Source organism: Zea mays, chromosome 7 (genome assembly GCF_902167145.1).
Source record: "Zea mays cultivar B73 chromosome 7, Zm-B73-REFERENCE-NAM-5.0, whole genome shotgun sequence".
Classification (NCBI taxonomy): domain Eukaryota; kingdom Viridiplantae; phylum Streptophyta; class Magnoliopsida; order Poales; family Poaceae; genus Zea; species Zea mays.
This window is the reverse complement of record NC_050102.1, coordinates 4322510-4333635: the sequence shown is the minus strand read 5'-3', so window position 1 is coordinate 4333635 and position 11126 is coordinate 4322510.

Genomic DNA, 11126 nt, shown 5'->3' with positions numbered 1-11126 from the left:
ACGACTTCCCCCCGTGGTGGAAGAGGAACACCCGGGTTTGCCCCGCCACCCTCCTCGCCGGAGGAGGGGGAGACAGGGCAACCGTGGCCGGGCAGGAGGCGGCACCTCGTCGGCTGTCGGACCAGAGTGAGTCGACGACGCCGGCACCCCTGCGGGGGACATGTCGGGTGTTGTCCTCGCACCTGAGACAACGACGGGTGTCGCTTCCCAGCAATGTGCCAACCCCAAGCGGACTGATGACGCCAGCACCCTCGCGAAGGACTTGTTGGACGTTAGCCTCATACCTGAGATAGCGGTGCATTCCAGTCCCCGATGCGACTTCACCACCGTCCATCAACCAAGAGGTACCATTCGTTTTCCACCCTGTTCCCTTTAGATTCAGCTTCGATCCACCAAACGACCCTGCTTCGGTGAGCACTTTCGCAAGGGCATATCCTGACCTTCCAGGGTACCATATGTGGTCAACTTGGGACCGACTGACGGTCGTCTCAACCTTCGGACCCGCGGGTTCCGAGGAAGAAGACGACCCCGACTTTGGTTGGGATTTCTCCGGACTTCGTGATCCCAGTGCCATGCGAGACTTCATGTCCGCATGTGACTACTGCCTCTCTGGCTGCTCCGACGATGACCACAGCCTTGACGACGAGGGTTATGACCCAAGTCGCGAGTGTTTCCACATCGATCAGGGGGATCACGACGAAGACAACCACCTCGGCATGCCGGAAGATGACGACGCCCATGTGCCTGCGTCTCGTGTTGAGATCCCACATGAGCTAGCTGTGGTCCAAGTCCCTGCGGGGGGGGGTCAGGACACACAGCTTGAGCAACTCCGCGAGATGCAGGCCAAGCTCGACGAAGAGGCAAGGCGGCTTGTGCAGCTCTGACAAAACATCGAGCAGGAATGGGCAGGTCGGGCACTCGCCGGAGAGGCGCGTCATCGGGCCCGGGACGTCCAGCGCCGTATCGTTGACGATGCCAGGGCGGGGCTGCCCCCGGCCTTCAGCGGGGCCGGCCAGAACCTAGCTGCAGCAGCGATGCTACTTCGAACAATGCCGGAGCCATCCACCACCGAGGGGCGGAGTATCGAGGGCGAACTCAAGGATCTCCTGGAAGATGCTGCAGTCCGACGAGCCGAGAGCTCTGCCTCCCGAAGGCGAGGGTGTCCCTCGGAGCATCACGCAACGTCCTCCCGACGCATGCGGGAGGCCTCGGTCCGCACCGACCGCACACGGGACGGGACGCCCGCAGCCCCGGATCGCCTCGGTGACGAGCAACACCGCCGCGACCGTCGAGCCCGCCTCGAGGAGAGGGTGCGCCGAGGCTACCACCCCAGGCGCGAAGGACGCTACGACAGTGAGGAGGATCGGAGCCCCTTGCCCGAACCACCAGGTCCGCGAGTCTTTAGCCAGGCCATACGACGAGCGCCGTTCCCGGCCCGGTTCCGAGCCCCGACTACCATCACCAAGTACTCAGGGGAGACAAGGCCGGAGTTGTGGCTTGCGGATTACCGGCTGGCGTGCCAGTTGGGAGGGACGGACGACGACAACCTCATCATCCGCAACCTCCCCCTTTTCCTCTCCGACGCTGCTCGGGCATGGCTGGAGCATCTGCCTCCTGCGCAGATCTCCGACTGGGACGACCTGGTCAAGGCCTTCGCTGGAAATTTCCAAGGTACGTACGTGCGCCCTGGGAACTCGTGGGATCTCCGGAGCTGCCGCCAGCAGCCAGGGGAATCCCTGCGAGAGTACATCCGGCGGTTTTCCAAGCAGCGCACCGAGTTGCCCAACATCACCGACTCGGACGTCATCGGGGCGTTCCTCGCCGGCAGCACTTGCCGGGACCTGGTGAGCAAACTGGGACGCAAGACTCCCACTAAGGCGAGCGAATTGATGGACATCGCCACCAAGTTCGCCTCTAGTCAGGAGGCGGTCGAAGCCATCTTCCAGAAGGACAAGCAGCCTCAGGGAAGACAGAAGGAAGACGCCCCCGAGGCGTCCGTCCAGCGGGGCACGAAGAAGGCCAAGAAGAAGGCGCAAGCAAAACGCGACACCATTGATGCGGATCTCGTCGCTGCTGCCGAGCATAGGAACCCTCAGAAACCTCCCGGAGGGGCCAACATGTTCGACAAGATGCTCAAGGAGTCGTGCCCCTATCACAGGGGTCCCGTCAAGCACACCCTTGAGGAGTGCGACATGCTCCGGCGTTACTTCAACAAGGCCGGACCCTCGGCAGAAGGTGGCAAAGACCAAGGCAACAACAAGAAGGGGGGCGACAAGGAATAGGAGTTCCCGGAGGTCCACAACTGCTTCATGATCTGCAGCGGATAGGTGGCGAACGCCTTGGCTCGGCACCGCAAGCAGGAGCGCCGGGAGGTCTGCTCGGTGAAGGTAGCAGCGCCGGTCTACCTAGACTGGTCCGACAAGCCCATCACCTTCGACCAAGGCGACCACCCCGACTGCGTACCGAGCCCAGGAAGGTACCCGCTCGTCGTCGATGTCATCGGCAACGCTAGGCTCACCAAGGTCCTCATGGACGGAGGTAGCAGCCTCAACATCATCTACGCCGAGACCCTAGGGCTCTTGGGGGTCGATCTGTCCACAATCCGGGCCGGTGCAGCACCTTTTCATGGGATCGTCCCCGGTAAGCGCGTCCAGCCCCTTGGGCAACTTGATTTGCCCGTCTGCTTCGGAACTCCCTCCAACTTTCGAAAGGAAACCCTCATTTTCTAGGTGGTCGAGTTCCGAGGGACCTATCATGCGGTGTTGGGAAGACCGTGCTACGCCAAGTTCATGGCCGTCCCCAACTACACGTACCTCAAGCTCAAGATGCCAGGCCCCAGCGGAACCATCACCGTCGGATCCATGTACCGCCACGCTTACGAGTGCGACGTGGAATGCGTGGAGTACGTTGAGGCCATCGCCGAGTCTGAGGCCCTCATCGCCGACCTGGATCGCCTCTCCAAGGAGGCGCCCGATGCGAAGCGCCATGCCGGCAACTTCGAACCGGCTGAGGCGGTTAAGTCTGTCCCTCTCGACCCTAGCAACGACGCCGGCAAGAAAGTCAGGATCGGCTCCGAGCTCGACCCCCAAATAGGAAGCAGTGCTCATCGATTTTCTCCGTGCAAACGCCGAAATTTTTGCGTGGAGTCCCTCGTACATGCCCGACATATCGAGGGATGTCGCCGAGCACTCACTGGACATCCGAGCCGGTGCTCGACCCGTGAAGCAGCACCTGCGCCGTTTTGATGAAGAAAAGCGTAGGGCCATAGGCGAGGAGGTCCACAAGCTGATGGCTGCAGGGTTCATCAAAGAGGTATTCCATCCAGAATGGTTAGCTAACCATGTGCTTGTAAAGAAAAAGGTGGGAAATGGAGGATGTGCGTAGACTACACTGGTTTAAACAAAGCATGTCCAAAGGTTCCCTACCCTCTGCCTCGCATCGATCAAATTGTGGACTCCACTGCTGGGTGCGAAACCCTGTCTTTCCTCGATGCCTATTCAGGCTATCACCAAATCAATATGAAAGAATCCGACCAGCTCGCGACTTCTTTCATCACACCTTTGGGCATGTATTGTTACACTACTATGCCATTTGGCTTGAGGAATGCAGGTGCAACCTACCAAAGGTGCATGAACCACGTGTTCGGAGAGCACATCGGCAAAACGGTCGAGGCTTACGTCGATGACATCGTTGTCAAGACAAGACAGGCCTCCGACCTCCTCTCTGACCTTGAGATAACATTCAGGTGTCTAAGAGCGAAGGGCATAAAACTCAATCCTGAGAAGTGTGTCTTCGGAGTCCCCCGAGGCATGCTCCTAGGGTTCATCGTCTCCGAACGAGGCATCGAGGCCAACCCGGAGAAAATCATGGCCATCACCAACATGCGACCAATCAAAGATTTAAAAGGAGTACAAAGGGTCATGGGATGCCTTGCGGCTCTGAGCCGCTTCATCTCGCGCCTCGGCGAGAAAGGATTGCCCTTGTACCGCCTCTTAAGGAAGGCCGAGCGCTTCACTTGGACCCCCGAGGCCGAAGAAGCCCTCAGAAACCTTAAAGCACTCCTTACTAATGCGCCCATCTTGGTGCCCCCCGCTGAGGGAGAAGCCCTCTTGGTCTACGTAGCCGCAACCACTCAGGTGGTCAGAGCCGCGATCGTAGTCGAGAGACGAGAAATGGGGCATGCACTGCTCATCCAGAGGCCGGTCTACTTCATCAGCGAGGTGCTATCCGAGACCAAGATCCGCTACCCACAAATCCAGAAGCTACTATACGCAGTAATTCTAACACGGCGAAAGTTGCGACACTATTTCGAGTCTCATCCGGTGACTGTGGTGTCATCCTTCCCCCTGGGAGAGATCATCCAGTGCCGAGAGGCCTCGGGTAGGATAGCAAAATGGGCAGTGGAACTCATGGGCAAAACACTTTCATTCACTCCTCGGAAGGCCATAAAATCTCAAGTCTAGGCAGACTTCCTGGCTGAATGGGTCGACACCCAATTGCCGACAGCTCCAATCCAGGCTGAACTTTGGACCATGTACTTCGATGGGTTGCTTATGAAATCCGGAGCGGGTGCTAGCTTGCTCTTCATTTCACCCCTCGGGAAACATGTGCGCTACTGTCGGCGTTTCGAGACAGGGGGGTCCCTAAGCCGACGAGTGAGTGTGCTGCGTGCCCCAGCCCAGATGGGTCGAGCGCGTGGGCGAGCGCGAAGGGGGGAGAGGCGAGGTGGCCGGAGTCGAGCGTGAGAGAGGTGGAAGTCCCGCGGCCTTCGTGTTCGTCCCGCGCCCAGGTCGGGTGCGCTTGCAGTAGGGGGGTTACAAGCGTCCACGCGGGTGAGGGAAGCGAGCGGCCCCAAGAGAGCGCCTGTCTCGTCCTCGGTCCCGCGCGGCCAACCTTCTCTAAGAAGGCCCTGGTCCTTCCTTTTATAGTCGTAAGGAGAGGATCCAGGTGTACAATGGGGGGTGTAGCAAAGTGCTACGTGTCTAGCGGAGAGAGAGCTAGCGCCCTAGGTACATGCCAATGTGGCAGCCAGAGAGGTCTTGGCACCTTGCTGGCGTGATCTCGTGGCTGTCGGAGGTGCGACGGAGCCTGGCGGAGGGACAGCTGTTGGAGCGGTCGAGTCCTTGCTGACGTCGCCCTGCTTCCGTAAGAGAGCTGGGGGCCGCCGTCGTCACAGAGCTTGTGGAGCGCCATCATTGCCCATCCGGCGGAGCTGGCCGGATGGGACGCCGGTCTTGTTCTCCGTGACCCGAGTCGATTCGGGGTAGGACGATGATGGTGCTTCCTGTTGACGTGGCGGGTCTGTGCCCTAGGCAGGGTGACGTGGGGGCTCCTCCGAAGCCGAGGTTGAGTCTGTCCTCTGTTGCCGAGGCCGAGCCCGAGCCATGGGGTCGGGCGAGGCGGAAGTCGTTCGGCCGAGGCCAGGGCGGAGTCCGAGCCCTGGGGTCGGGCGAGGCGGAGTTTCGCCGTCTTCCGGGTCTTAGCCCGAGTCCGAGCCCTGGGGTCGGGCGGAGCAGAGTTCGCCGTCTTCCGGGTCTTAGCCCGAGTCCGAGCCCTGGGGTCGGGCGGAGCGGAGTTCGCCGTCTTCCGGGTCTTAGCCCGAGTCCGAGCCCTGGGGTCGGGCGGAGCGGAGTTCGCCGTCTTCTGGGTCTTAGCCCGAGTCCGAGCCCTGGGGTCGGGCGGAGCGGAGTTCGCCGTCTTCCGGGTCTTAGCCCGAGTCCGAGCCCTGGGGTCGGGCGGAGCGGAGTTCGCCGTCTTCCGGGTCTTAGCCCGAGTCCGAGCCCTGGGGTCGGGCGGAGCGGAGTTCGCCGTGGCGCCTTTGGCAAGGCCTGACTGCCTGTCAGACTCACTCTGTCGAGTGGCACCGCAGTCGGAGTGGCGCAGGCGGCGCTGTCCTTCTGTCAGACCGGTCAGAGGAGCGGTGGAGTGACGGCGGTCACTTCGGCTCTGCCGGGGGGGGCGCGTATCAGGATAAAGGTGTCAGGCCACCTTTGCGTTAAATGCTCCTGCAACTTGGTCAGTCGGTGTGGCGATTTAGTCAGGGTTGCTTCTGAGCGAAGCCAAGGCCTCGGGCGAGCCGGTGATGTGTCCGCCGTAAAAAGGGGGGCCTCGGGCGAGACGGAAGTCTCTCGAGGTCGGCTGCCCTTGGCCGAGGCTAGGCTCGGGTGAAGCGTGATCGAGTCACTCGTGTGGACTGATCCCTGACTTAATCGTACCCATCAGGCCTTTGCAGCTTTATGCTGATGGGGGTTACCAGCTGAGAATTAGGCGTCTTGAGGGTACCCCTAATTATGGTCCCCGACAGTAGCCCCCGAGCCTCGAAGGGAGTGTTAGCACTCGCTTGGAGGCTTTCGTCGCACTTTTTTGCAAGGGGACCAGCCTTTCTCGGTTGCATTTTGTTCCGGTGGGTGCGCGCGAGCGCACCCGCCGGGTGTAGCCCCCGAGGCCTCGGAGGAGTGGTTACACTCCTTCGAGGTCTTAATACCTTGCGTAATGCTTCGGCTGGTCTGGTCGTTCCCTCATGCGAACTGGCCGTAGCCCGGGTGCACGGTCGGGGCCCAAGCTCTCGGGCTGGTATGTTGACGCTGTCAACGGTTCGGCCGGAGCCGGTTTTTGCGAGAGCAGCCCCCGAGCCTCTGCACAGGGCGAGAGGACGATCAGGGACAGACTCGACTTTTTACGTACGCCCCTACGTCGCCTTTCCGCAAGGAGGAGGGGGGAGTGCGCCATGTTACCCTCGATGGGCACCGAACATGGTGTCTCCGGTGAGCTGCAAGCGGGTAATCCGAGTGGACGTCCGTGCCCTGTTCGTTGGGGGTCGGCTAGGGGCCCAGAGGCACGCCCAAAAGTACCTGCGGGTGATTTGCCGGACCCGGTCCCCTGGCGACGGGGTCCGAGGGCTCGATGCCTCCCTCCGATGGGATTCCGTTACAAGATCGTTCCCGCTGGTCTCGGAAATGTCCTAGGGTACCTCGGGAGCGCAGCCCGAGCCTCGGTTATGTATCAAACGTACCCCTGGTCATCCCTCGCTCGGTGTCTGAGGCGACTGTGAACCCTTCGGGGGCCAGCCTTCGAACCCCTGATCAGTAATGGGCGTGGAGCCCGAGTAGCCTGAGGCGGCCATGGAACCCTTCGGGGGGCTGGCCTTCGAACCCCTGACCAGTAGTGGGTGTCGGGCCCACGCGATCTGAGGCGACTGTTGAACCCTTCGGAGGGCCAGCCTTCGAACCCCTGATCAGTAAGGGGGGGCTCGGAGCCCGGTTCCTTCGCGGAGAAGGATCCTTTTCGGGGTATCCCCCTTTCCCGGTCCCTGTTGCAAGAGATGGAGAAAGAGGAAAAAGGAAAAGGATACGAAATCGAACGACGTGGCGTACCTTTTCTGACGCGGTTATTACGGCGAAGGTGGAGCGTCGCGCGCTCCTCCCGTCAGAGGCGCCGCCTGTCCCGCCGCGGAGTTAATGCGACGGGGCGAGTGGTTGGCGGGGCGGCCGTTGCGCGCGCGCGATCTGTTCGAGGAACGGGTCACGGGTGCACCGTCTTCACGCCGTGAGAGGAGGCTCTCTTGCTGTCCCAGGATGAGACGTGAGCCTGGCTGACGACGTGACTGCTGCGCCCGCCCGCCTGCCACCGCCATTACTGCCGGCCCACTTTCGGTCGCTTTGACCGACGCGCCAGGCTGGCGCTGCTGGGTCGCCTCGAGTCGCGGCATAGGCTCCGCAACCGAAGAGGCGCGACGGTGACACGAGTGGCGGTGCGGTTGCTTGCATGCAGCAACTGGCGCGCCGGTTGCTTGACGCGTGGGCCTGGGCTTCCAAGCTGGCGTGTCAGAAGTCGGAGAAGCGTGTCCACCTGGCGCGGCTGCATGCCGCCTGCATGGCTGCCCGCCCCTTCCGCCCGTTGGTCTGGGCAAAAGCGGGGGGTCGCTTGTAACCGCTGGACGGTCGTGCGCACCACGCGCGGCGGTTTGGCTTCTTCTGCCCTGAGCCGGTTTGCATGACATGCGGGACCCAGCCCCCGAGTCGCAGGGGAGGGCCTTGGAGCGTGTTGGAGAAGACTCAGCCCGCGGCGTGTGGGGGCGCACGTAGGGAGAGTTGCCTTTAAAAGGAGGGAGACTCCTTTCAGAAGGCAACCATGTCTTCTTCCTCCCTTATGCGTCGTGTCTTTCCATCTTCCAAGCCCCCGGATGGGGGGTATCCGCCGCCTTTCCGCCTCCTCGTTGGAGGAACGCAACTCCATGGGAGTTGGTACCTTTCAGCCATCGTTCGGCTTCAAGGATTTTCATCAGCCGGCCCGGCCGCACCCCTACGCCGGCGATCACCCAGGATGGTGACCACCAGTTTCTGGGTGGGGAAGAGCAAGCCGGGCTGCGATCTTGGTCCCACCCTCAGCTTCAAGGATGTTCATCATCCTCGCTGGGGTGGGGGCCACGCTGAGCCGGCGCTCTACCTTCCGCGCGGGTCCGCGGGTCACCCTTTTCCGCGGCGTTTGGGGGTGGAGGCGCTCGCTGGCCCTGCGGACGGCGCGGACTTAGACAGCGTGAGGCTGATCGACGGCGGGCGTCGTCACCTCCAGCGTGTCGGAGTCGTCGGCCGGGCTTCCGGCGGCCCCTCCTGCCGGAGGGCGACCGCCGCGCCGTGTGCACGGGAGGACCACCCATGATGCCGCGCGCTGTTAGGGCGGCGTTCGTGTTCTGGGTTGGTCCTGCTTTTGCACTGGGACGGCGCCCTCGCGCAGAAGCCGATGCCCCACTCGTCTGGGAGGATTTGAGTGGGGATCTGCCGGGGGCTGGTGTCCCCTGCCGTCGGCGCCGAGGCGGAGGCGGATCGAGAAGTCCTCGTCGCCGACGGGATCACTGCCACCACCCGCGCCCCGGGCCACCGTGCCGGCGTGCTTGTCCTCGCCCCTCGAGCGTCGGCGGGAGCGAGGGCAAGATCACAGCAGCGCCGGCCCACTGTCGCCGAAGTCAGAATGGGCGGCGGCGAGCCGCCCGTCGGTCTTCTGTTGCTCCGCAGGCCTTCCCCATGGAGTGGGGTCGTTCGTACCCGCGGAGGGGGAACCGGAGTTCCGTTTGTAATGGCATCTCGAATGCCGGTGTGTTTGTTCATTGCGGCTGTCGGGGCCTGAACATGTATGTAATTTCGGCACGGAGCCGTGTTTTTTCCTCATTTTCGAGCACTAAGTCTCGCCTGTTGATTATCTGAACCGCTTTACCAAGCATGAGTCGCCCCGTGTCAAGGTGACGAGTGAGGTATCCGTATCCCGGAGGCGTAGGAATCCCTCGGCCCGTTCGGCCTTCTTGTCTGGGGCTCCTCTAGCTTAGTTAAAGAGACCCCTCGGCCGCCCTTCGATGAGCCGAGGCCAGGGGTAGCGATATCAGTATGAACAGAGGCGGAGTTGGCTCGAGAATGGGAACCTGGTTGGCCGGAGCCTAGCCGTGTTGTCCGTCAGCAGAGCCGACGCCAAAGTCGATCAGCCGAGGCCTCGGGTCGGGCTGGCGCCCTTGGGAGCCGGTTGGCCGAGGCCCCAGGGGTAACCGGCCGAGCCGCCTGCTCGGGCCGGATTCCCGGAGGAGTCCCTGGAGCGCGTCGTCGTCCGAGGCTGGGTCGGACTTTGCTGAAGACGCCGTCGATGCCGAGGGTGCTACGGCTCCCTTCAGCGTGAAGACCCGAGCCTGCAGGATCAGATCGTCTTGCAGCGTGTGCCTTCTGCGGCCGCCGAGGCCAGAAAAACACACCCTCGCCGTGCTTGCGAAGCTGCATCTTTTTTCCTCTTGTTTCGAGCATCTGGACTCTGTCGGTAACAGGGATGTTTGTGTGAGCGAGAGTTGCTTCTCGCGGAAGGGACGAGTGAGGTATCCGTATCCCAGAGGCGTGGGAATCCCTTGGCTCGGTCGGCCTTGCCGCTTACGCGTACTTTCACCCATTCATGAGGCCCTGTCCCCGACTTAGTCGAGGAAGCTTGAAGGACTGCTTCGGCAGGAGAGCTTCCGAACGTGAAGACTTGTTCGGTCCACGGAGTCGCTTTATCCGAGCGCGAGTTACTTATCGCAGAAGGTGATGAGTGAGGTATCCGTATCCCGGAGGCGTAGGAGTCCCTCGGCTCGGTCAGCCTTGGCTGCTTACGTGTACTCCGTCGTTTCCAGGATCCGCTTTCCGAAGTAGTCAAGAAGCACGAAAGTAATCCTGCTAAAAAGAGATCCTTTTTCGAGGAAAAATTCGACGCAGAGGGGGTCTCCCCCCTTTCCCCCCTTTTAGCCCCCGAGGGAGGGTCGGGCTTTGCCGAGGCTAGGCCGACCCTTCCTTGACGACTAAACTTTGCGTAGGTGCGAGGTATATGAACAACTTGGAAACATCTTAAGGGTAGAAGCGACGTAGCTGTTTGATGTTCCAAGCGTTGCCGTAGATCTCGCCTTGATTGTTGGCCAGCTTGTATGTTCCGGGCTTCAGAACTTTGGCGATGACGAATGGCCCTTCCCAGGGGGGCGTGAGCTTGTGCCTCCCTCGGGCGTCTTGCCGCAGCCGAAGCACCAGATCGCCCCCCTGGAGGTCTCGGGACCGGACCCCTCGGGCGTGGTAGCGTCGCAGGGACTGCTGGTACCGCGCCGAGTGTAGTAAGGCCCTGTCCCGTGCCTCCTCCAGCTGGTCCAGCGATTCTTCTCGGCTAGCTTGGTTGCTTTTATCGGTGTAGTCCCTCGTCCTCGGGGAGCCGTATTCCAGGTCAGTGGGCAAGATAGCTTCGGCCCCGTAGACCAGGAAAAACGGCGTGAAACCCGTGGCACGACTCGGCGTCGTCCTTAGGCTCCAGACCACCGAGGGGAGTTCCTTCATCCACCGCTTGCCGAACTTGTTGAGGTCGTTGTAGATCCGAGGCTTGAGCCCTTGTAGAATCATGCCGTTGGCACGCTCTACTTGCCCATTCGACATGGGATGAGCCACGGCGGCCCAGTCCACCCGGATATGGTGATCCTCGCAAAAATCCAAGAATTTTTTGCCGGTGAACTGGGTGCCGTTGTCGGTGATGATGGAGTTCGGGACCCCGAAGCGATGGATGATGTTGGTGAAGAACGCCACCGCCTGCTCGGACCTGATGCTGTTCAGAGGTCGGACCTCGATCCACTTGGAGAATTT